This window comes from Pristiophorus japonicus, chromosome 12 (genome assembly GCF_044704955.1).
Source record: "Pristiophorus japonicus isolate sPriJap1 chromosome 12, sPriJap1.hap1, whole genome shotgun sequence".
In the NCBI taxonomy this organism is placed as follows: Eukaryota; Metazoa; Chordata; class Chondrichthyes; family Pristiophoridae; genus Pristiophorus; species Pristiophorus japonicus.
This window is the reverse complement of record NC_091988.1, coordinates 188,796,843-188,824,248: the sequence shown is the minus strand read 5'-3', so window position 1 is coordinate 188,824,248 and position 27,406 is coordinate 188,796,843. Positions and strand designations below refer to the sequence as shown.

The 27,406-nt window shown below is 44.0% G+C and overlaps 1 protein-coding gene across 2 annotated transcripts in view; it reads left to right on the top strand.

Moving 5' to 3' along the window:
* Positions 1-21,954: 21,954 nt before the first annotated feature.
* Positions 21,955-27,406, top strand: part of LOC139277606 (protein NDRG3-like) — a 130,798-nt gene continuing 125,346 nt past the window's right edge. Inside the window, exons 1-2 of one of the 2 annotated variants that reach the window (XM_070896294.1) lie at positions 21,955-22,135; positions 26,076-26,241. The gene's annotated coding sequence lies outside the window, so the exon portion shown is untranslated. The remainder of the gene's footprint in view (positions 22,136-26,075; positions 26,242-27,406) is intronic. The other variant, XM_070896295.1, reaches the window with a different exon arrangement.

Genomic DNA, 27,406 nt, shown 5'->3' with positions numbered 1-27,406 from the left:
CTCATTTTAAGGGTGGGAGCAAGTCTTCCTCGATTCCGAGGGACTGCCTATGATGATGATAAACCGAGGCCCCTCTGCTCTCTCAGGTGGACGTAAAAGATCCCATGGCACTGTTTCGAAGAAGAGCAGGGGAGTCAATATTTATCTCTCAAGCAACATAACAAAAACAGATTATCTGATCATTATCACATTGCTGTTTGTGGGAGCTTGCTGTGCGCAAATTGGCTGCCGCATTTCCTACAATACAACAGTGCCTACACTCCAAAAAGTTGGCTTTAAAGGGCTTTGAGACATCCGGTGGTCGTGAAAGGCTCGATAAAAATGCAAATCTTTCTATATATGAAGCGATTCATCTATGTAGAGAGAAACAGATAACGTTTCAGGTCTATGACCTTTCAGATCTGAAACGTTAACTCTGTTTCTCCATAGATCTGATTTGCTGAGTATTTCCAGCATTTTCTGTTTTTATTTCAGATTCCAGCATCCGCAGTATTTTGCTGTTGTGTATTTGAAGCAGTTGTGGCACCAATTATATACATGTGGTTAGCATCTTTCCAGATCTAACAAATCTCTCTATGTTAGTAGGTCATTCTCTATGTGGTTCTCTTTTAAAGACTTGCACTTGTATAGCCTTCATTTATAGGAAACATCACAAAGCACTTCAAATACAATGCATGCAGTGACTTGTGTAGACAAATGTTATAAACAATGTTCACTCAGCAAGTCCCCGCAAACAAAAATAAGAATTACATAAAATTTACAGCACAGAAACAGGCCATTCAGCCCAACTAGTTCATACCGGTGTTTATGCTCCACACAAGCCTCCTCCCACACTTACTTCATCTAACCCCATCAGCATAACCTTCTATTCCTTTCTCCCTCATGTGCATATCGAGCTTCTCCTTAAATGCATCTATGCTATTGGCTGTGGTAGCGAGTTCCACATTGTCACCACTCTCTGGGTAAAGACATTTCACCTGAATTCCCTGCTGGATTTATTAGTGACTATCTTATATTTATGGCCCCTAGTTTTGCCCCCTCCCCCCTCCACATGTGGAAACATCTCTATATGTCTACCCTATAAAACCCCTTTATAAACTTAAAGATCTCTATTAGGCCACCCTTCATCTTCTTTCAGTTGGTTGTATGACCAGTTATCTGTTATTGGTATTGTTGGTAAAGGAAGGAATTGCTCACGTGGAGCATAAACACCAGCATGGACTTGGCAGGTTGAATGGACCATTTGCATGCTGTAATTTCTGTGTAATTCTATGTGAAGCATCAATGAGCAGGAGCAGGTAGTGCTGAGACCTGCTGTTAGAGGGCGAGCTGCTGCCCCACCTCCATTGATAAAAACAGGGATTCCGACTTGCTTTTATCAGAATGACGCTTCCCAAACATGAACGGTTGCTGCAGCCGTTGAATACCACGCCAATTAACCTTCAGCAGATGACGGCTAGTGTGGACCAGTCCACTACCTGCAAGTTTGATGATATGAGGCACTGCAGTCTGCCATAGAGCATGTGGCAACTCCAGTGGCAGCTGCAGCAGGGCAGCCACCGTGCAAAGTCATTGCATGACTCATGGATGCTCAGTGGCCTTGGGCTCCACGTTCTCCTTTATGGATAGAAGCATAGATCAATTGACCAAGGCTTCGCCAATCTCATTAAGCCCGCTGTCATGTAGGTCTGAGCAATGCTCGGAAGCTGTGCGCTCGTCAGGTGGAAATGGAAGATGCTTTTGTATCAGAATGATAGAATGAATATCCTTGCTGCTATTTGTTGTCTTCAGGGATCTAAGATAAACCAAGTAACTATGGATCAATCAGCTGAACATCAATAGTGGATAAGCCATAATATGGTATCAAATTAATACTCATCGAGAAAGACAGAGTGATTATGTTACTGGACTAATGATGCCGGAGGCAAGAGTTCAAATCCCACCACAACAGTTGGTGAATTTAAATTCCGTTAATTAAATAATTCTGGCATAAAAAGTTAGTATCAGTAATGGTGACTGAAAAACCCATCTGGTTCACTAATGTCCTTTAGGGAAGGAAATCTGCCGTCCTTACCCGGTCTGGCCGATATGTGACTCTAGACCCACAGCAATGTGGTTGACTCTTAACTGCCCTGTGAAATGACCGAGCGAGCCCCTCGGTTATATTCATAGAAGGTGGCTCAGCGCCACCTTCTCAAGGCAATTAGTGATGGTGAATAAATGCTGGCCTTACTGGTGATGCCCACATTCCATAAATTAAAAACATTATAGACAGCCAGCACGGATTTGTAAAAAGCAAGCTATGTCTGACAAATGTAATAGTTCTTTGAGGAAATAACAGAGTGTATCATTAAAGGAAATACAGATGTTTATATTGATTTTGAAACATTATTTGATACGGTGCTGCACTGGAGGTTGATTGATAAAATTAGGACACGGTATCAAAGTGTGGCAGTATGGATAGGAAGTTGGATAAAGGACTGAAGACAGACTAGTGGTAAATGGATGTTTTTTGTACAGGACAAATCTAAATAGTATTTTTTATACAGACAGATAATCTGAATTTGGGTGCAGGAGGCACAATATCATAATTTGAAGGTGACACAAAAATAGGAAGCACGGTTAATTGTGAAGAAGGCTGCAAGTGACTTCAGGAGGGCATAAACAAGTCAGTAGATTGGGCAGATGGATGTCAGATAAAATTTAGTGCAGAAAAATCCACGGTGATATGTTTAGTGAAGAAGAATAAGGAGAGAGTATATTCGCTAAATGGTAAACATTTGAGAGGAGCAGTGAAACTTAAGGTTCAGATACATAAATCTTTAAACATAGGAGAACAAGTTAAAAAGTGTAACAAAAAGTACATGAGATCCTAAGTTTTATTAATAGGAGCATAGTATACAAAAACTAAGGGGTAGCCTATAGAAATTGTTAGGCCACAGTTAGACAACAATGTGTCCAGTTCTGGGTGCCTTACTTTCGGAAGGATGTTAAGGCTATGGAAATGGTGTAGAAAATAAATCATTAAGATGATACCAGCGATGAGAAGGTTTAGTTATGAAGAGTGACTAAAGTAAGTGGGTCTCTATTCATTAAATAATGTTACATTTGGTGAAGTAAGTAGGGAAAAACATATAAAAACTGGTAACTAGGGGATATGATGGGTCGAATTCTGACGAAAGGTCATCGACCTGAAACGTTAACTCTCTTTCTCTCCACAGAAGCTGCCTGGTCCGCTGAGATTTCCAGCATTTTCTGTTTTAATTCATAATAACGTCTTTAATTAAACAAATTCAATATTTGAAAACATAGACCCAGTGTAAATTGGATGAAGGCTGTGTGTTAGGAGTTTGGTTTACAACAGCTGATTGGTTGCACCCAGGAATCTTGCCACAGTCTTGCATTGCCTGTTCCCCCTTCCTGCAATGGGAGTTTAATGGTGCTTGGAGCTGGTGCTCAGCCTGGCACAGGTAGCACTGTCAGGGCCAGAATCCACAGAGCCTGGTTGGCAGCTGTATACTTGTAGTCAGCTCAGTTTTGATTAGGGCGGGAGGAGAAATGACGTGTGAGCCACATTGTCCTTCCCAATTGTTATGTATGCATGCCTACAATGTTATGAGGTACTGTAACACTGAATATACATTCATCCTGTACACACCTTACCTGTACACCAGAGGGTGCTGCTGGAGACCAAAAGGTCACCTGCACACTGCAGGTAACCCAGTATAAAAGGGAGCTCACCTCTTGGTGTCCTCAGCCTAGGAGCTGCAATAAAGGACTACAGTCTTCACAGTTTAAGTACCATGCCCCTGCCTTGTGGAGTCATTAACAGAATGCCTACATACACAATATCAATCATTACCATCCATCAAATGCAGCTCAACACCAAACATCCCTGGTACTAAATGCTCTAAAACGCTTCACTAGAAATGTTATTCAAATAAACTACTGGGCAATGCACAGGCAACATCGGAACCATTTTTTAAAATTCGTTCCAGGAAAGTGGGCGTCACTGGCAAGGCCAGCATTTATTGCCCATCTCTAATTACATAGAACATAAGAATATAAGAAATAGAAGCAGGAGTAGGCCATTTGGTCTCTCGAGCCTGCTCCGCCATTCAATAAGATCATGGCTGATCTGATCCTGGCCTTAACTCCACTTCCCTGCCCGCTCCCCATAACCCTTGACTCCCTTATCATTCAAAAATTTGTCTATCTCCACCTTAAATATATTCAATGACCCAGCCTCGACAGCTCTTTCAGGTGGAGAATTTCACAGATTCACGACCCCCTGAGAGAAGAAATTTCTCTTCATTTCCTTTTTAAATGGGCGACCCCTTATTCTGAAACGATGCCCCTAGTTCTAAATTCCCCCACATCCTCTCTGCATCTACCCTGTCCAGCCCCCTCAGAATCTTACATGTTTCAATAAGATCACTTCTCATTCTTCTAAACTCCAATAAGTAGAGGCCCAACCTGCTCAATCTTTCTTCATAAGACAACCCCTTCATCTCAGGAATCAACTTTGTGAACCTTCTTTGAACTGCCTCCAATGCAAGTATATCCCTCCTTAAATAGGGAGACCAAGGCCCTATACAGTTGTAGCAGGACTTCTCTGCTTTTAAATTCTATCCCCCTTGCAATAAAGGTCAACATTCCATTTGTCTTCCTAATTGCTTGCTGTACCTGCATGCTAACTTTTTGCGTTTCATTTACAAGGACTCCCAGATCCCTCTGTACCACAGCATTTTGTAATCTCTCCCCATTTAAATAATAATTTGCTTTCTTATTTTTCCTACAAAAGTGAATAACCTCACATTTTCTCACATTATACTCCATTTGCCAAATTTTTGCCCACTCACTTAGTCTATCTATATCCCTTTGCAGATTCTTTGTCTCCTCCTCACAGCTTGCTTTCCCACCTTTCTTTGTATCATCAGCAAATTTGGCTATATTACACTCGGTCCCTTCATCCAAGTCATTAATATAGATTGTTAATAGTTGAGGCCCCACCACTGATCCCTGTGGCACCCCACTAGTTTTAGTTTGCCAACTGGAAAATGACCCATTTTCCTGACTCTCTGTTTTCTGTTAGTTAGCCAATCCTCTATTCATGCTAATATATTACCCCTGACCCCATGAGCTCTTATCTTGTGCAGTAACCTTTTATGTGGCACCTTATCGAATGTCTTCTGGAAATCCAAATACACAACATCGATTGGTTCCCCTTTATTCACCCTGCTTCTTACATCCTCAAAGAACTCAAGCAAATTTGTCAAACATAATTTCCCTTTCATAAAACCATGCTGACTCTGCTTGACTGCATTATGCTTTTCCAAATGTCCTGCTACTGCTTCTTTAATAATGGACTCCAGCATTTTCCCAATGACAGATGTTAGGCTAACTGCTCTATAGTTTCCTGCTTTCTGTCTCCCTCCTTTCTTAAATAGTGGCATTACATATGCGTTTTTTTCAATCTGCTGGGCCCTCTCCAGAATCCAGGGAATTTTGGTAGATTACAACCAATGCATCCAGTATCGCTGCAGCCACTTATTTTAAGACCCTAGCATGCAGTCCCTTGAAAAGTTGGTGGTGAGCTGCCTTCTTGAACCGCTGCAGTCCGTGTTGTGAAGGTCTCCCACAGTGCTGTTAGGGAGGGAGTTCCACGATTTTGACGCAGCGACGATGAAGGAACGGCAATATATTTCCAAGTCAGGATGGTGTGTGACTTGGAGGGGAACTTGTAGGTGATGGTGTTCCCATGTGCCTGCTGTCCTTGTCCTTCTAGGTGGTAGAGGTTGGGGATTTGGGAGGTTGGGAAGACTCCATTAGAACAGCCATGAGTTATTTTGGCATTGTTCTGACATTGAGTATTAGTGTAAGCTTTTAGAGGATGAAAATAAAAACTTGCCTTTATACAGCACCTTTCAGGTCTTCAGGACGTCCCGAACCACTTCACAGCCAATATACTTTTTTGAAGTGTAATCACTGTTGTAATGTAGGAAATGTAGCAGCAAATTTGTGCACAACAAGGACCCACATACAGCAATGTGATAATGGTGAGATAATCTTTTTTTTTAGTGATGTTGGTTGTGGGATATATATTGGCCAGGAGAAGACCCCATTTCAGGTGTACGGGGGACTTGCATTGGGAGAGCTCCCCTGCTCTTCTTTGAAAAGTGCTGTGGGATCTTTTACAACATCTGAGAGGCCTTATCTGAAAGACAGTACCTCTGACAGTGCAGCATTCTCTTTGTGCTGCACTGGAGTGTCAGCTTAGATTATGGGCTCAAGACTCTGGAGTGAGACTTAAACCCACAACCTTCTGACTCAGAGGTGAGAGTGCTACCACTGACACCTACAATAAACATTACAGTTAAACTGAGTGTTTGTAGGCACAAGCAGTGTTCATATGAATGTGCTTACAGCAAATTAAGTAGTCGATGTTTGGAATTTAACCCGCCACATTTGTCAATGATGTGTTATGTCCCTGCCAATATTGGAAAGAGTCCTTTCCCATTATAATCCTGAATGTCTGATTCAAAGTTCTGTAGCGATCAACCTTACATAAAAGTGTCTTTGAAATTTAAAATGTGGTTAAGTAAAAAAAAAGCTGTGAGGATTAATAGTGTTCTAAAATTGACCAGAATACACCATTTTTAATTGAAAACTCTGGCATTTTTACTCCCTGGGACACAAGTATTTGAAAGGATTGTACAGGTTGAACCTCCCTTATCCGGAACTCCCTTATCCGGAACCACCCCTCATCCGGAACCATTCCCGGCCACCAGGTGGCACATGTGCAGAACTCCAACATGAACAAATTGAACAAATTGAAGTCCTTCCTCGCTGCCAACCCCTGCAATCGCTGGCCTGACTCCGCGATCCACCGCCCCTCCCCATGATCGCTCTGCCGCACTCCCAGCCCCAAGCCAGCCAGCCCCGATATCCCCCTTGCTCAGTACCTGTAACCATCCAATTTAACGTGACCATCCCTCATCCGGAAAAATCCCTTATCCGGCACAGGCCAAGTCCCGAGGGTTCTGGATAAAGGAGGTTCAACCTGTATATGATTTTAAATTTGCTGCTTACACCCCTGTAATAAACTGAGGTTGTCTTTCTGTTCAGTGGGTTTAATTCAGTCAATCCTGGGTATAGGGGGGAGAGGGGTGTTTGTATGCATGATTATTTTAAGCTAGCTCCACTTAAATGAATTTACAATCTAGCGATGGTTTTATTTTCCTAATCTCACTGTTGCCAATGATCTGCCTTTGGAGTTTTTAATACTATCAAACTGGGCTCCACTAAAGCTGACTTTTGTGATGATTCCACAGTACAGCAATTTCTGTTGGACAAAGTTTATGTGGGATGCTACAGTAAATGAAATGTGTGTTATGTTGATCAGGTGCCTAAGAACTTAAAGATGAGTAACTCCAATCCTCCTAAAAGCAGTCAAAGAGAAAATAGAGGCTCCAAAATGCCTTAACTCAAAGTATTAGGGCAGAGTTTGTCTCTTAGCTCCCTAATCTCAACAGTGTCTCCGAGGAAGGTTTTAAGTGAAGGTCACAGATTTGTTTTAAGCACTGGGAAGATTGATGAATGCTTTGTACGAACAGCAATCATGAGAATATCGATACTGCCTAACAACTGTACTCAGTGTGCATTCTCTCACTATACCTCTCCCATTCCAACTGTCTTTCTAATTGATTTGAAGTAATCTTAATGTCTTAACAAAGATTTCCAGAGACAGGTAGGTTAGAAAATTACTACCGACAATTGATCACTATACAGATAGATCCGATTGGGATTGTTCTCCTTAGAGCAGGGAAGGTTAAGGGGAGATTTGATAATGGTGTTCCAAAATCATGAAGGATTTTGATCCAGTGAATAAGGAGAAAATGCTTCCAGTGGCAAAAGGGTCGGTAACCAAACGACACAGGTTTAAGATAATTGGCAAAAGAACCAGGGTGAAGATGAGGAGAAATGTTTTTATGAAAGAAAGAAAGACTTGTATTTATATAGCGCCTTTCACGACCACTGGATATCCCAAAGCGCTTTACAGCCGATGAAGTATTTTTGAAGTGCAGTCACTGTAATGTAGGAAACACGACAGCCAATTTGTGCACAGCAAGCTCCCACAAACAGCAATGACCAGATAACCTATTTTTTAGTGATGTTTGATTGAGGGATAAATATTGGCCAGGACACCAGGGATAATTCCCCTGCTCTTCTTCGAAATAGTGTCATGGGATCTTTTACGTCCACCTGAGAGGGGAGACAGGCAAACGGGGCCTCGATGTAATGTCTCATCCGAAAGATGAATGCAGCGAGTTATTATGATCTGGAATACACTGCCTGAAAGGGTGGAGGAGGCAGATTCAATAATAACTTTCAAAAGGGAATTAGATAATTACTTGAAGGGGAAAAATGTGCAGGGCTTTGGGAAAGGGCAGGGGAGTGGGACTAATTGGATAGCTCTATCAGAGAGCTGGCACAGGCACAATGGGTTGAATGGCCTCCTTCTGTAACATTCTCTGATTAGATAAAATAATTGATTTTTTTTTGAAAATAAGCTTGAGGATCACTTGTAGGATAAACAGCACCCAGCTCAGCGTCAGATCCTTTCTTGCCTTTATGGAAAATGTGACACCCCAAGTAAATTATGGGAAGCCCTAGAATGTGGTGCACTTAGATGCCAAACAAAGCTCTGGCAAATGTTCCACCTGAAAGGCCACTACTTAAACCTATGAGAATTCAAAATAAAACCTGGGAGACAATAAGAAGAAAACTGAAATGAATTGTGCCACTATCAGCGTGCACTGTTCTTAAACGATTACATCAGAGGGAAAACTAATCCTACTCTTTCACAACTCAATAATTCATGAGCTCCTCGACCTCCTGCAGCATTGAGTGCACAGAATAGCTTTTTGCATTTACTATTCTGAGCAAACTGTTTCTTGTTTAGACTGGGCATGCTCTGTCCAATTGCAAATAGCATCCTGCCATTGCCTGTATGGAAGTATTTGCCCCCATGTGGGTTTTAGACATCTTTCAGAGCTTTTAAAAAGTGGAATTGCGAAATCTAGGCTAGATCCAACATAACACACACTGTTTATGAATGCCTCACTAATAGAGAACTCACATTATTACCCTCACTGCAACACGCTGCTTTATGAAGTACACTATTTATGCTTTGTTATGCTTGTCCCGAGGATGCATTACTCTATACAAGATCAGATGGAAAACTCTTTAATATTGCACGGCCAAAAGCAAAAACTAACATCAAACATGTTGAGAACTTTTTTTTGCTGACAATGCAGTGCTCGTCTTACGCAGTAAAGTGGATTTTGAACAGCTCTGCAGTAGCTTTCTGCTGGATTGTGATGAATCTGGACTAACCATTAGTCTAAAGAAGACAGTGATCATGGACTAGGGTGTGTCGCATGCATCAGTAGTTTCAATAGCTAACGCCATGCTAGAGGTTGTAGGCAAGTTTGCTACCGCGGATCGACTGTATCAGTTTACTTCTCTCCAGGTGACGTGCTAAACTCTCGCATTCAGAAGGCAGCAACCATATTCGGCCAATTGACTAAGTGCATGTGGAACAATAGGAAATTTCAATTGAGCACCAAGATATGAGTCTACGCACCGTGTGTTCTGCGCACACTTCTCCATGGCCACCTACACCAGGCATGAGAGAAAACTAAACTCTTTCCACACACGCTGTCCCTGCTGTATTCTAAATATCAATTGGGAAGACAAAGGGGTTGAAATTGGGTTGTGGGTGTCGCCCATGAGCTCCGGCGGGAGGCGGAAAATGGGCGGCAAAGGCCTACCGTCGTCGTTAAGCGGCGTCCACGCCCCGGCTGAAATGGAGCCGACTCTTTAGCAGAGGCACTAAGAGGCAACGTTGCACAGGCTAACGCTGCCCGTGTGGTGACGTCATCCAGCGTACAACGCCTCTTTGACACCTCTGTCGTGATCTTTGCTTTGTACGGCTGCTGTACCGGCAGGTGGCCATACGGCCTGAAAAAAGTGGTGATGAAAGAGCGCTCCTCGGGCGGAATCGCCCAGAAAGGAAGGTAAGTTTTTCTCTTTATTTATTGCTGCATGTTTTCATTAGTTTTACGAGTAGGGAAGTGTGTGTGTGGATCGGAGAAGTTTTCATTCTTTTTTCTTTCTTCCCTTTTCTTGCTGTTTTTTTTCCTAATATGGCGCAGCCTCCCGTTGCGAAATTGAGTCAGCCTCCTGTGCTTCCGCCTCATTGGCACCGAGGATGAATGTACAATGCCACTTTTAGTGCTGCCCTCTCATCTTTGGGTGTTAAAACTGAATTTAGCAGTTTGAGGCTACACCTAATGCCCGGCGCCAAAATCAACACTGCCTCAAAAACGGCCAGAAGCAATTTCGACCCCAAAGTTCCTGACACCAAAGTACTTGGAGAAGCTAATTTGCCAAGTCTAATAACGATTCTCAAACATAGTTTGGTGGCTTGGTCATCTATATTGGGCATAGTCCAAGGGATCTTCTGTATGGAGAAGCTGCAGATGCTTCAAAACTGCTGGGCCAACATAGGCTCAGGTTTAAATACCTTTGTAGGAGGGACTTGAAATGAAAGAAAGAGAAAGACTTGCATTTATATAACCCCTTTCATAACCACCAGGCGCCCCAAAGTGCTTTACAGCCAATGAAGCACTTTTGAAATGTAGTCACTATTGTAATGTGGGAAATGCGGCAGCCAGTTTGCATACAGAAAGCTCCCACAAACAGTGATGTACTAATGACCAGATAATCTGTTTTAGTGATATTGATTGAGGGATAAATATTGGCCAGGAGGCCAGGATAATCCCCTTCTATTCTTCGAAATAGTGCCATGGGATCTTTTACACCCACCTGAAAGGTCAGACAGGGACACTGTTTCACATCTCATCTGAAAACCAGCACTGCTGACAGTGCAGTACTCCCTCGGTACTGCACTGGAGTGTCAGCATAGATTATTGTGCTTCCGAACGGGATGGGAACCCACTACCTTCTGACTCAGAAGTGAGAGTGCTAACCACTGAGCCACAGCTGACATACTAGTTTAACATCAATGCCAAAGAGGCTGAAGAGAGAATGGCCGATGAGGACTATCGCTCGTGAATTGGACTCTCCAGCTGCTCATGATGTTGCAGCATAGCAAAGTAACAGACTGTTTTGCCGTCTGTTTAAAGCAACATCTTTTGAGACAGACAGTTACTTATTTATATTTCCTCACTCATAAAGATACCATATAAAACATACTCTAACTTGATAGACACTTATTCCTATGAAAAATCTCTTTGAAAGTGAAATAAAGTACCCTTCCCCACAAACCCTCTCTAAATTTATATAAAAAGCAAAGAACAATTTGCAATTATGCAGCACCTTTTATGACCATCGGATGTCCCAAGGTGTTTTATAGCCTTTGTTGTAATGTAGGAAACGCGGCAGCCAATTTGCACACAGCAAGCTCCCACAAACAGCAATGTGATAATGAACAAATCATGTTTTTTCAGTGATGTTGATTGAGGGATAAATATTGGCCAGGACACCGGGGATAACTCCCCTGCTCTTCTTTGAAATAGTGCCATGGGATCTTTTACGTCCAGCTGAGAGAGCAGACGGGGCCTCGGTTTAACGTCGCATCTGAAAGACGGCACCTGTGACAGTGCAGCACTCCCTCAGCACTGCACTGGAGTGTCAGCCTAGATTTTTATGCTCAAGTCTCTGGAGTGGGACTTGAACCCACAACCTTCTGACTCATAGGCGAGTGAGCCACGGCTGACACACGCCTATATATATATATATATTATATATATATATACACACACACACATGCATATTATTTGGTTTCAAGCATTAACATCTCTTAATGTTACCTGAACTCCAGTTTGTCTATTACCCTGTGACACACCCCACCCAGCCCATGTATATAGCCTATATATACACCTCGAGTCTCTTCGCCGGGAGCACGCGGAAGCCAAGGACAAACAGAGGAAGGAGCGCACGACAACCCAAGCACCCCACCCACCCGTCCCTCCAACCACCATCTGCCCCACCTGTGACAGAGACTGTAGGTCCCGCATTGGACTCATCAGTCACCTGAGAACTCATATTAGTGTGGAAGCAAGTCATCCTCGACTCCGAGGGATTGTCTAAGAAGCAGAATACCCTGTATGTGACACACCTCCCAGCCTGTATATTGCGCATATTGTATTTCTGCCCCATTGACGTTCTCACATCGACTACCCTCACTCCTCTAGTCCCCAGAATGCCCAGTGCTTTAAGCTCAGCACCATCTTGCTTACTGCCAACATCGAATGAAGCCGCCACATTTATGAGAAGCTTTTGAGTTAGTAATGAAGCTCTAAAATGATGCAAAGTTGAAATTGTCACCGAAATGGAAGAAAATCCAGTCTCTAGGACAGCAACCAACAGATTGTGGAGTGGGAGAGCTTCCAGGGTTCTGTACTCCCTAATCCCTGCCTTTCATTAGTTTCTGATGGCTCTGAGCTGACAAGTGATCTCATTTAGGTATGACGTTATGTTCATGTTTATAACTCAGCAGTTACTATGGGCTCAAATTTGACCCACCCCTTTTTACAGCGCACTTACCGGAGATGCGCCGTTTTTCTCCATTCATAAATACGCCGAAAAAAATCGCTCCTCACTTTAGCTGCTGTCCGGCCTCTCCTCGGTCTTCACGCAGCGTGGCCAGTCGGGTCGGGGGCGAAGCCAGCGTTCTGCGCTGAAAACAGTGCCGGGATGTCTGCACATGTGCAGTGGAGTGTGCACACATGCGCAGTAGCCCCTCGCCCCCAGCCTCTCTGTGTGCGTGGGACCCGATGCCCGCCCCTATCCCTGGCCGAGTGGCCTCCCGGTGCGATCAACCTCAGGTTTGAAATTTTATGCACCGTAGCTATTTTTGAACTTTCTTAATGGCTTGTCATTTTCCTGGACTTTTGGATATTTTGAAAAAATTATGTAAATATGTTTTGTCTCTTGTGAATAGTGGTGACCATTTGTCAAGCCTATTCACCTGGTGCTATTGTGAAAGAAGAACATAAGGGACAGAGGAACACTGAGAGAATATCTTATTTATTGAAATAGACTTTATTTAGATAATACGGGCTCAATTTTGACCCAGTATAATCATTGCAAACAAATAGTTGTTTAAATTAGTTGTAAGATTAAGGCAATTTAATTCAACTATCTTTGACTTCTTTTATTTTTGTAGTTTAAGCTTCCATGAATGCTTCTGTTGTATAGTAAATTAACTTTGCGAAGTTTGTCATATGATGTCCTGTATAGCTGTTTGATCCTATTCACATTCCTTAGTCAAGTCATTAAGTTCTGCTGGCCTCCGATGTACCTACCTGCACTAATTACTTAACTCTCCGCAAGGGTTTTCTGAAGTGGCCACATACGCTGGCCTCAGTAGATTTGGAGTAATTATTAGCTGGCCAAAGTGGCCTAAATGGCCAAAACTGGCATTGGTGGCTGGTAACGCCCCCTTTTGAGAAAAACAAATCTAAACTAAAAAAATCGTAATTAACTCACTTACACTGGCGCAAATTGAATGTGCAAAATGCGGATTTTTAAGATACTCCAGAAAAATCAAGTTGCTCCAAAAAAAACGGAGCAACTCCTGACCAATTTTGAGCCTTAAGAGTTTCATGTGACGGATAAAGGAGTAATAATCCCACAATCCTCCTCCCATCATCACCTAAAGGATGTGTTATTCACAAAGAAAACATAAACATACATCAATGTTAGTTTAACATATAAATTGAATATATTTGTATTATTCAGCTTTGTTTTCCTTTTGTGTCGGTGGTGGCTCAATGGGCAGCACTCTCGCCTCTACGTCAGAAGGTTGTGGATTCAAGTCCTACTCCAGAGTCTTGTGTACATAAATCTAGGCTGACACTCCAGTGCTGCACTGTCGGAGGTACCATCTTTCAGATGAGACGTTAAACCGAGGCCCCGTCTGCCCTCTCAGGTGGACGTAAAAGATCCCATGGCACTATTTCGATGAAGAGCTGGGGAGTTATCCCCGGTGTCCTGGCCAATATTTATCCCTCAATCAACATAACAAAAACAGATTCTCTGGTCATTGTCACATTGCTGTTTGTGGGAGCTTGCTGTGCACAAATTGATTGCTGCGATTCCCATGTTACAACAGTGATTGCACTCTAAAGGTACTTCATTTGCTGTAAAGCGCTTTGAGACGTCCAGTGGTCATGAAAGGCCTTATATAAATGCAAGCCTTTTTTTTTTTCTAACCCTCCTACAACCGCACTAATCTATCAGGGAAAAACAATCTAGTACCGAGAGGTTGAAATATTATCGACTGCACCTCAGTCAAACTATCAAGGGTGGCTTGGACAGGTTAGGTGAGTGGGCAAATGCATGGCAAATGCAGTATAATGTGGATAAATGTGAGGTTATCCACTTTGGGGGCAAAAACAGGAAGATAGAATATTATCTGAATGGCGGCAGATTAGGAAAAGGGGAGGTGCAACGAGACCTGGGTGTCATGGTACATCAGTCATTGAAAGTTGGCATGCAGGTACAGCAGGCGATGAAGAAGGCAAATGGTATGTTGGCCTTCATAGCTAGGGGATTTGAGTATAGGAGCAGGGAGGTCTGACTTAGTTGTACAGGGCCTTGGTGAGGCCTCACCTGGAATATTGTGTTCAGTTTTGGTCTCCTAAACTGAGGAAGGATGTTCTTGCTATTGAGGGAGTGCAGCGAAGGTTCACCAGACTGATTCCCGGGATGGATGGACTGACATGAGGAGAGACTGGATCAACTGGGCCTGTATTCACTGGAGTTTAGAAGGATGAGAGTGGATCTCATAGAAACATATAAAATTCTGACAGGACTGGACAGGTTAGATGCAGGAAGAATGTTCCCGATGTTGGGGAAGTCCAGAACCAGAGGACGCAGTCTAAGGATAAGGGGTAAGCCATTTAGGAGTGAGATGAGGAGAAACTTTTTCACTCAGAGAGTTGTTAAACTATGGAATTCCCTACCGCAGAGAGTTGTTGATGCCAGTTCATTGGATATATTCACGAGGGAGTTAGATATGGCCCTTACGGCTAAAGGGATCAAGGGGTACGGTGAGAAAGCAGGGAATGGGTACTGAGGTGAATGATCAGCCATGATCTTATTGAATGATGGTGCAGGCTTGAAGGGCTAAATGGCCTACTCCTGCACCTATTTTCTATATTTCTATGTTTCTGTGAAAGGAGTATCCGAACACCTCGGCTGTGATGGCTCAGTGGGTAACTGTGTCATGTCAGTGGTGGCTCAGTGGGTAGCACTCTTGCCTCCGAGTCAGAAGGTTGTGGGTTCAAAGTCCCACTCCAGGGACTTCTAGGCTGACACTGAGGGAGTGCTGCACTGTCAGAGGTGCTGTCTTTTGAATGAGACAATAAACCAAGGTGTCTGCTCTCTCAGGCGGACGTAAAAGATCCCACGGCATTATTTCGAAGAAGAACAGGGGAGTTATCCCTGGTGTCCTGGCCAATAGTTGTTCCTCAACATCACTAAAACATATTATCTGGTCGTTATCACATTGCTGTTTGTGGGACCTTGCTGTGCGCAAATTGGCTGCCGTGTTTCCTATGTTACAACAGTGACTACACTTCAAAAAAAGTACTTTATTGGTGGTAAAGCGGCTGGGATATCGTGAAAGGCGCTATATAAATGGAGGTCCTTTTTTTAATGTGAATTGACCCTGGGAGTAAATTTTAACTTCTGAGGGGGAAGAAAACTGGTGCTACTGGATCGGCCGACCATTACACACCCCAGCAATCTTTTCCTATCCATTGGCTGATCCACTACTGCTAATTTTGCGCCTCTCCCCACCCCCAACCAAAGTTGAAAGTTACCCCCACTGTGTTAGACAAATTAGGACGGTGTGACTATTAATTCTTAGTGTATGCGCAGTTGAAACATTTTAGCCGTGACCGTGACCAGTCGTACTACAGTGAGTCTCAGAATGGCAAAGAGAGAGGGTAATTGGACTTGATCGCAATCTGCTATGGAAATGCAGTTGTAAGGACAGGATCGGGGTCAGCTATGACCACCCCACCCCCAGTTTAATATCCCACGATCATTCATCGTGCAGGCTCACACACGCGGAAAGCCTTTTTCGGCAAGGTAGCAGAAGCAGCTGCCATCTCCGGTACACCCATGCCGCAGCAAGAGTTCCTGTTTTTGAGATGAGCAGAAAGGGAGGAAAAATCGGAGGCAAAATCACAGAAGGTAATGTACATATTTCTAAAAACCTACAAAAGGGGTATGTTTGAGCGACATCAGAAGAGGGACTTTCTTCCTTCTTCGGTCTTTTTTGTTTCCCTCCCAGCCTCAGGAAACCCAACCAAGATTGGCAAGAGGATATGGTTAGGATCTGCAATACACTGCCTGAATGGGTGGTGGAGGCAGACTCAATTGTGGCTCTCAAAAGGGAGTTGGAGAAGTACCCGAAGGAAAAACTTTGCAGGGCTACGGGGAAAGAGCAGAGGGAGTGGGACTAATTGAATAGCTCTTTCAAGGAGCCTGCAACTGGCACGATGGGCTGAATGGCCTCCTTCAGTGCTGTATGATTCGCTCTTGCACTTTGTAGTAGTCGGCTCAAAGCAGCACCAGCAGAAGCCTGAAAACAGATTGCATGACCCAGACAGGAGGAAGCAGAGAAACGTAATGTACTTCAGAAACGCAAACAATTTTCAAAAATAACGATAGGTTCAATTTGCAGCCTTTGCTGAATTAGCGGCTCCCAGCTGCTGTATCTGTTGAAGCTCTACAATTGGTGTTAGTGACCCTGGGCTGGAGAGGGAAAGAAAGCATCAGCTTGGGTTCCTGATCCTAATCACTATTCAGCGAACCTTGTTGGAATGTGTGGGCGTATGCCCATATGGCGAAGATAGGATCCAGCTCGACTGTGATTCCCTTCTCAGTCTGACAGCCTTGAATACACTCAAGCCTAGATTATTGTGGATTTTGGGATGCACCTCTGGTAGGCCAGAACTTCCGCCCTGTGATATCTTTATACATCACTGACACAAATACACACTACACAAGATGGCTCCTTAACAAGACTGTGTCACATGACTTGCCACATGACCTTTTATTGTTATTACATGAGCAGTTGCATTGCAGCAGTAGTCCATTAGTTGGAGCCCTATGACACGCCCGGCACAGAGATGTGCCCCTGACCTCAGCTGATCTTTTCGCCTTGGGGTTATTCACATTTTGGGAAGGGGGAGTGGCAGAACCTCTGGCCTCTGCTGGCAAATCACACCAGATGGAAGGCGCAGTCTTGCTACAACAACAACAACAACAACTTGTATTTATATAGCGCCTTTAACGCAGTGAAACGTCCCAAGGCGCTTCACAGGAGTATTATATGATAAACATTTGACACCGAGTTGCATATGCAGAAATTAGCACAGGTGACCAAAGGCTTGGTCAAAGAGGTTTTAAGAAGCGTCTTGAAGGAAGAAAGAAAGGTAGAGCATAGCCACCACTGGTTGAGCGATTATAATCAGTGATGCTCAGGGGGGCAGAATTAGAGGAGGGCAGACATCTCGGTGTTGTGGGGCTGGAGGAGATTACAGAGATAGGGAGGGGCGAGGCCATGGAGGGATTTGAAAACAAGGATGAGAACAGGCCTTGGAGACCTGTCCATATTGTGATATGTAGGTGGCTTCCTTGCTACCTACAAAAGTTGAAAGAATTCTTCTAAACAGGTTGTGGCTTCCTCTTTGGTCTGTGCAAATGAAACGCTTTGCAGTGCTTGCACAAGCCCTGGATGCACAAAATATTTTGGGCTTCCTTCATCAAGCCCAGGTTATTGGATTCTTGGGTTGGCCTAACAGGTGTCCAGTGATCAAACAACACAAATGAAGAATAATATATTGGAGGACTTATTTCCCTCGTATTAGGTGCCAGTCATGGCTCAATTCGTAGCACTCTCGTCTCTGCTTGTGGGTTCAAGTCTCACTCCAGAGCACAAAAATCGAGGCTGACACTCCCAGTGCAGGACGGAGGGAGTGCATGACTATCGGAGGTACCATCTTTCGGATGATAAGTTAAACCGTTTGCTCTCTCAGGTGGACGTGAAAGATCCAATGGCACTCTTTCAAAGAAGAGCAGGAGAGTTATCCCCAGTGTCCTGGCCAATATTTATCCCTCAATCAATATCACTAAAACAGATTATCTGCTCATTATCACATTGCTGTTTGTGGGAGCTTGCTGTGCGCAAATATGTCGCTGCGTTTCCCACATTACAACAGTGACTACACCCCAAGAAGTACTTCATTAGCTGTAAAGTGTTTTGAGACGTCCGGTGGGTCGTGAAAGGTGCTCTATAAATGCAAGTCTTTCTTTCATTAACCCACCCACACTTGAGTTTCTCTAGCCTGGTTGCATATCTTTCAAACCTTGTTTTCTCAGAAAGGTCACGGCTTCCAGGGAATTGGTTTACTGAACGTTCTTTATGTCTGGTCTGCTTTCTTTATTCAAACAATGTGTAGAACCTTGCATTATAATCATCCAGTTTTAAACACTGTGATTAAATGCTGCACAACACTGTAATATCTGGCAAGTATCCCAGTACTGATGTAACTAAATCACAGCTCCATGTCAAAGGTTCCACCCCAGGCTCAGTTGACTGGCTGAATGGATGAATGGAGAAAGTTATTTTTTTAACGACTTGTATTAAATCCGACGAGATGTTGGCAGTATTAAGACAAAATGTCCAGATCAAGAAAATGCACATCTTTTTTGAGCGGACTTCTCTCTCCTTCTCTCACAAGGCGATGACTCAGCACATTGGAACACCAGTGTGCGGCACAACAAAATCTTGCAGTGGGTACAGTAGTGTAGTGGTTATGTTACTGGGAATCCTGACGATTGGACTAATGTTCCTGATATATGTTCAAATCCCACTGCAGCTGCTTTATAAATCTGGAATTTAGATGAAAAAGTAACTATGAAACGAGCAGGTTATTGTAAAAACTAATGCCGTTCAGAGAAGGAAATCTGCCATCCTTCATAGAAACATAGGAAATAGGTGCAGAAGTAAGTCATTTGGCCCTTTGAGCCTGCACCACCATTCAATAAGATCATGGCTGATCATGCAACTTCAGTACCTCATTCCTGCTTTCTCTCCATACCCCTTGATCCCTTTAGCCGTAAGGGCCACATCTAACTCCCTTTTGAATATATCTAACGAACTGGCCTCAACAACTTTCCATGGTAGAGAATTCCACAGGTTCACAATTCTCTGAGTGAAGAAGTTTCTCCACATTTTCATCATAGGCAGTCTCTCGAAATCAAGGAAGACTTGCTTCCACTCTAAAAGCGAGTCCTTAGGTGACTGAACAGTCCAAAACGGGAATTACAGTCTCTGTCACAGGAGGGGCAGACAGTCATTGAAGGAAAGGGTGGATGGGGAGCCTAGTTTGCCTCACGCTCCTTCCGCTGCCTGTGCTTGGTTTCTGCATGCTCTCGGCAACGAGACTTGAGGTGCTCAACGCCCTCCCGGATACTCTTCCTCCACTTAGGGCGGTCTTTGGCCAGGGATTCCCAGGTGTCGGTGGGGATGTTGCACTTTATCAAGGAGGCTTTGAGGGTGTCCTTGAAACGTTTCCTCTGCCCACCTGGGGCTCGCTTGCTGTGTAGGAGTAGAGCACTTGCTTTAGGAGTCTCGTGTCGGGCTGCGATGTGGCCCACCCAACAGAGCTGGTCGAGTGTGGTCAGTGCTTCGATGCTGGGGATGTTGGCCTGATCAAGGACATTGACGTTGGTGCATCTATCCTCCCAGTGGATTTGCAGGATCTTGCGGAGGCAGCGCTGATGGTACTTCTCCAGCGCTTTGAGATGTCTGCTGGAAATAGTCTATGTCTCTGAGCCATATAGGAGGGCGGGTATCACTACTGCCCTGTAGACCATAAGCTTGGTGCCAGATTTGAGGTCCTGCTCTTCAAACACTTTCTTCCTCAGGCGTTCGAAGGCTGTGCTGGCACACTGAAGGCAGTGTTGGACCTTGTCATCGATGTCTGCCCCTGCTGATAGTAGGCTTCCGAGGTATGGGAAGTGGTTCACGTTGTCCAAGGTCCCGCTGTGGATTTTGATGCCATCCTTACCTGGTCTGTGACTCCAGATCCACAGCAAATTTAATTGCCTAGCAAGCCATTCAGTTACCTCCAAGGATGCACCTCACAACCACCTTCTCGAGGGCAATAATTGCTGGCCTTGCTGTGATATCCACATCCTGTGAATTTTTTTTAAAAAGGTGCTGATCTCAGCTTCAGTAATATGTGAAGCTGGCAAGTAGAAGCCATAGACAGGCTAAGTGAGTGGGTAAAAATTTGGCAGATGAAATATAATGTTGGAAACTGTGAGGTCATGCACTTTGGCAGGAAAAATCGAAGAGCAAGTTATTATTTAAATGGAGAAAGATTGAAAAGTGCTGCAATACAGCGGGCCTGGGAGTACTTGTGCATGAAACACAAAAGGATAGTATGCAGGTACAACAAGTGATCAGGAAGGCCATTATTGCAAAGGGGATGGAGTATAAAAGCAGGGAAGTCTTGCTACAGTTATACAAGGTATTGGTGAGGCCACACCTGGAATACTGCGTGCAATTTTGGTTTCCATATTTATGAAAGGATATACTTGCTCTGGAGGCAGCTCAGAAAAAGTTCACTAGGTGGATTCCGGGGATGAGGGTGTTGACTTATGAGGAAAGGTTGAGTAGGTGGGCCTCTACTCATTGAAATTCAGAAGAATGAGAGGTGATCTTATCAAAACGTATAAGATTATGAGGGGGCTTGACAAGGTGGATGCAGAGAGGATGTTTCCACTGATGGGGGAGACTAGAACTCGAGGGCATGATCTTAGAATAAGGGGCCGCCCATTTAAAACAGAGATGAGGAGAAATTTCTTCTCTCAGAGGGTTGTAAATCTGTGGAATTCGCTGCCTCAGAGAGCTGTGGAAGCTGGGACATTGAATAAATTTAAGACAGAAATAGACAGTTTCTTAACTGATAAGGGGATACGGGGTTTATTGGGAGGGGGCGGGGAAGTGGAGCTGAGTCCATGATCAGATCAGCCATGATCTTATTGAATGGCGGAGCAGGCACGAGGGGCCGTATGGTCTACTCCTGTTCCTATTTCTTATGTTCTTATACATTGTTCCATTAAATGTGGTGGAAAATTGGAAGGAATGCTGTTGTGTACCTCTGCCAATCTTTGCTGCTAGGATGCTTGAACATAGAAGCAGGTTTTACAGCCCAGCCCTTTCGCCAGAAAAGATACTGGGCCAAAAATTGGGGTTGGAGGCTTCCGATCGAAAAAAAAATGAACGAAAGTACCTGGTGGCCCCGGAGGAATGAACACTTCTGTTCCGAGGCCTCGATCTGGGCATATGGGCTCATGCATCCCAGGAATGTAAACGCATCCTGGGATCACGTGGGCCTGGACCACCAATCACAATGCAATATTCACATTGATACTAATGGTGAGTTCCGTTGAGAATACCCCCCAAAACACAGAAACACAACACAATAATTAAAAAAGATCTCACATATTTAAAATGAATTGAAATTGAATGTTTTATGAAAAAAAAAGAAATTGAAAATGTTTTATAAATGTTTTAATGTGGTTAAAAATAAACTTACTTTAATGTACAGGGTTTTTAATATAAAAATTAATAAGGACATTCGCTGGGAAAAAAGCACAAATCTCCGCCCGCGAAGGTCTTTCTCCCGGGGATGCGTGAGATCAGTCAAAAGACATTTTGACAGATCACAAGTGCCGGGTTTCGGCGCATGCGCTTTGTGCGACTTAACCTGGAACTTGCGGGGCCTCGTCGGGTGTGTGCGCACATCGTACGCACCCGGAGAGGCCGCAATTTACAGCCCATTAGCATTGGCACAGAAAAACAGTGATAAAATCTATATATATATTTTACATTTTGTCGCATTACCCCTCTTCTCCTGAAGGTAGTGCCTTATGTGGGAGTACAACTCCTTTAGTGCCAGTGGCCCTCCAATACCTGTTCCAAGTGACCAATCTTCGTGTGTGAGCCTAGACGGTGAGTGTTGCTATACTATTTGAGATCTGGGGGAAAGATGTTACAGTGAGCCCAATCCTATATTGACCTGATATCCACATGTACACACTTTCCACCCAGCTTTACTGGCTAGTGATCAGGAGCAGGAACCCCTCGTGATTTTTCGAGTCACTGAGGCCGATCATAGTCTACTCCTTGCTGTTCTAACAAATTGCCGACTTCAGCCAGATAAGAGACCGTCCTGGTCTGTAAACTCTGGAATTCCCTCCGTAAACCTCTCCGCCTCTCTACTCTTTCTCCACTATTAAGGTGCTCCTTAAAGCCTACTTCTTTGACAAAGCTTTTGGTCATCTGTCCTAATATCTCCTTATGTGGCTCGGTGACAGATTTTGTTTGCTAACGCCCCTGTGATGCCTCTTGGGACGTTTTACTACATCAAAGGCGCTATATAAATGCAAGTTATATCAGTACCACCCTGTTGGGTGTATTTACCCATGGTATACAATTGTTTCCTGAAGTGTATGTTGGCACAGCATTTTGCTTTATAGGTGCACTATAGAGATTGCAGCAAATATTTTAAATGCACAAAAAGATATTCACAAGTGTTGCCGGAGATTAACTGTCATCTAAGCCCCTCCGCCTTTCCACCTCCTTTAAGTCCCTCCTTAAACCTTCTTTGACCAAACTTTTGGTCATCAATCCTAATATCTCCTTAGGTAGCTCAGGATGAAATTTTGTTTGATAACGCCCCTGTGAAGCGCCTTGGAATGGTTTACTATGTTAAAGGATTGTTGTTCGCACGTTTCCCCCGAGAAACCTTAATATAAGCACGTGATCTAGGCTGACAGTGCAGTGTGGTGGCTTCAGTCCTACAACCATGCACCATGCATCCCCACCCCCCAAACTCTCCGATTCTTCGACTCTGGCCTTTTGTGCACCCATCCTTCCTTTGCTCCACCGTTGGCAGCCGAGCCTTCAGCCATCCAAGCCCCTCACTGGAATTTCATACACCTGTCCGCCTGTAAGACCCTCCTTAAAGCCTATTTCTTTGACCAACCCCTCCTAATATCTCATCCCTTAGCTCAGCGTTCATTTATTTCTGACTACACCTCTATGAAGCCCCTTGCAACATTTTTCTACCTTAAAGATGTTATATAAATGCAAGTTGCTCTTGGAGGTGCTGTCCTTCAGGTGAGATGGTTCACAGAAATTGCAACAACAACTTGTATTTATATAGCACCTTTAAAGTTGTAAAACATCCCAAGGCGTTTCACAGGAATATTAACAAACAAAATGTTCGAGCCACATAAGGACAAACTAAGGCAGATGGGAGGTAGGTTTTAAGGGGCGTCTTAAAGGAGGAAAGAGTGGCAGAGAGGTTCAGGGAGGGAATTCCAGAGCTTCGGGCCTAGGCAACAGAAGGTATGGCCACTAATGGTTGAGCGATTTATAATCAGGGATTGCTCAAGAGGGTAGAATTAGAGGAGTGCAGACATCTCGGGGGGCAGGAGTGGGGTGGGGGGGGGGGTTGGGGCTAGAGGAGATTACAGAGATAGGGAGGGGCGAGGCCATGGAGGGATTTGAAAACAAGGATGAGAATTTTGAAATGGAGGTGTTGCTAAACTGGGAGCCAATGTAGGTCAGCGAGCCCAGGGATGATGGGTGAGTGGGACATGGTGCGAGTTAGGACATGGGCAACCGAGTTTTGGATCACCTCAAGTTTATGTAAGGTAGAACGTGTGAGGCCAGCCAGGAGTGCGTTGGAATAGTCAAGTCTAGAGGTAACGAAGGCTTGGATGAGGGTTTCAGCAGCTGATGAGCTGAGGCAAGGGTGGAGACGGGTGATGTTATGGAGGTGGAAATGAACAGTCTTGGTTATGCTGCACATATGTGATCAAAAGCTAATTTCAGGGTCAAATATGACACCAAGATTGTGAACAGTGTGGTTCAGCCTCAGGCAGATGTTAGGGAGCGGGATAGAGTGGCTAGGGAACGGAGTCTATGGGGGGGGAACCGAAAACACAGAAGCAGGCCATTCGATGCAACATGTGTGTGTTTATCCTCCACAGGAACAATAGTCAGAATCCCACGTGCTCGCTCTATTCCTTATCCCTTTATTTTCCTTTCCTCCCACCACCTATCTAACCTATTCTTAAAAGTTGACTTAATCTCTGCTTCAATCACTGATTCTGGCTGTCCATTTCACAGCCTCACATTCTCTGTAAAAAAAAATGTTCTCCTGCTCGCTGTCCTAAATTTCTTGCATATAATCTTATCTCTATGTCCCCTTTTTCTAGGTCACTCAATCACTGGAAACAACCTGTTTCTATCTACCATATCCCATCCTTTTGTTATAGAATCATAGAAAAATTACGACACAGAAGGTGGTCATTCGGCCCATTGTGTCCGTGCGGGTCGGCAAAGAGCTGCAAATCCTAATCCCACCTTCCAGCTCTTGGTCCATAACCTTGTAGGTTACGGCTCTTCAAGTACATATCCAAGTACTTTTTAAATGTGATGAGGGTTTCTGCCTCTACCACCTTTTCAGGCAGTGAGTTCCAGACCACCACCACCCTCTGGGTGAAAAGAGCTTTCCTCATCTCCCCTCTAATCCTCCTACCAACTACTTTAAATCTAAGCCCCCTGGTTATTTACCCCACTGCTAAGGGAAATAGGTCCTTCCTATCCACTATCCAAGCTCCTCATCATTTTATACACCTCAACTCAATCTCCTCTCAGCCTCCTCTATTCCAAAGAAAACAACCCCAGCCTAATCAATCTTTCCTCATAGCTAAAATTTTCCGGTCCTGGCAACAGCCTTGTAAATTTCCTCTGTACCCTCTCTAGTGCAATTACATCTTTCATGCAATATAGGAACAGGAGTGGGTAAATTCAGCCCCTCGAGCCTGTTCCGCCATTCAATTAAGATCATGGCTGATCTGTATCTTAACTCCCTCTACTGGCCTTGGATCCTTAACCCTTAATATCCTTGCCTAACAAAAATCGATCAAGCTCAGTTTTGACATTTTCAATTGACCTCCTGGCAATAGCTTTTTGGGGAGAGTTCGAGACTTCCACGACCCTTTGTGTGAAGAAGTGATTTCTTGACATCACTCCTGGATGGCCTAGCTCTAATTTTAAGGTTCTGCTCCCCTGTTCTGGACTGCCCACCAGTGGGAGTAATTTCTCACTCTCTAACCTGTCAACTCATTTGGTCATGTTAAGCAACTATCAAATCATCCCTGAATCTCTTCTGTTTGAATTAAAACAGCCCTAATTTGTCAACTCTTGTCTGTTTGTTCCAGGGTTTCGGGTGTTAAATATCATTCCACACTTTCCCAAGGGAATTCTCCTGGTTTCCTGACCAACATTCCTGCCGAAACCATCAGCAAATTAATTAATCATTCACCTGATTGATTTTGTGACGTCTTGCTGTATAGAAATACCTGGCCATTTCACTGTATCTGAGCTGTGATATACTACATACATTCAAGCCTATCTTTGGAAATAATATTTTGATCTGGTGTAAAACTTCAAAAGCAGTAAATAAACATTGGATTTCCAACAATGCCAGTGTTTAAAAAAATTTATGAACCGTGTCGCTGTTTGCTACATAATGTATCCTCTTCCCCTCATATGGTCTTTTTGCACCTAGAATTGTTGTTCATAACCCCCAATCTCATATTAAACCTTTTATTTTGCAATGTTTATGGAATAGAGTTTGTTGTGATACCGATGCAGTGCTTGGAGGTGGAGTCACTCACTCCCTTCACAGTGTGATTTCCCGGGGTGGAGAGAGAGAGAAAGAGATGGGCGGAGTAGATCCTCTGTACACTGTTGCCACAGTGACTCACGCTTTTTCTCTCTCATTGCGGCGGGCTCCTTTCTGTCTGGATTGTGTGTGTGTGCCTGTCTGTGATCCCTCCCCATTTTCACCCATTCTCCTCCCTCCTCTTCCCAGTGGAGCCGTGACGCAGCTGCTCAGTCGGAGTGAGATCAGTTCAGTTAATAATCAGAGGGGGAAGAAGCGAGCAAGACAATAACAACGTGAAGGGACCCAGACAGACAGACAGAGCTACATCGCCACTTCATCGAGATCCCAGCGACATTCCACTTGTGTGCAGTCGGTGAGTGTCGGATACATTTTGTATCCATTCATTTTATATCAATTTAGACAGAATGGGACGCTGAGAAATGGATACATTGACTCGGATTCCGCACATGTCCCATTCACTCCAAGTGCATTTCAACAATCTCCTCTCAACTGAGAGAGACGGCAATAGTTCGACTTTAATTTAAACAGCAACAATGCACGTTGGGCTAAAAAAAAATCCCGAAACATTTTCAGCGGTGCCCCAGTTAAGATTAACAACTTATGGAGGGAGAGAGCAAGAGGGGGAGATGGAGAAAATACAGCAATCATTTACTTTAAGATCTTGTGACAATGAATGCGCAGTTATTTTATTTCCCCTTATTTTGGTGATTTGTGTTCTCGGTGGGTGGGGGGGGATGTTAAGAGGGTTTGAATAGGCACATTTTGTGGCATCGGGAGACTGTCGTGGTGCTGAACGCCCCTCCCCTTCAATTGCACTCGTCCAATTTTTCTTTTCGGAAATTTATAAGAGGCAGAAGGAAATCGACGTGCGGTGTAAAGGTGAAAGGCACTCAGACTTGGGGACTTTGCTGCAATGTTATGTATACAGATTTTGAATCCTGTATTTTAGGACCGACACTGCACAATTATATGCTCTTTTCCACCTTCTCTGTGCCATCAGCCGAAGAGATTAGCAAGGACGGTGACACCTAGTGTGCACAGTTGCACTCTCCTGTACTCGGTTATGTCTCTTTGATCACGTAGCTTAAAACGAAATTACAGGCGTCGTAAATTCTTCCCTGCACCCCACAGAAGTATTTAACAGTTCCGTATCATACTCTCCATCAGCATCATCTTTTCACCTTGCTCTATTTGACCTTGGAGGAGGGGACGGTGGTGAAGGATGAAATATAATTCTATCTTTCGAGCACAGTGAGGGTTAATAGTTTCCCGCTGGATTAAGTCCTATTCTTTCCTCGAGCTACTTTTTTCCCCTTAAGAGCTGGCTAATGTCCTTCAGAAAAGGGGGAGGAGTTTTGAAAAATACTGCAGAAGATTGAGTCTAACAATTGTCGTGGGGGTAGCCACATGAGCGAAAAGAATGAACCAAGAGTGCCGTGCAGTAAACTGTTGTTGCTGGATGGTCATTGTAATGTATTTGCTTCATGGGTTCTTTGCTTAAGAATTCACAGTAACAC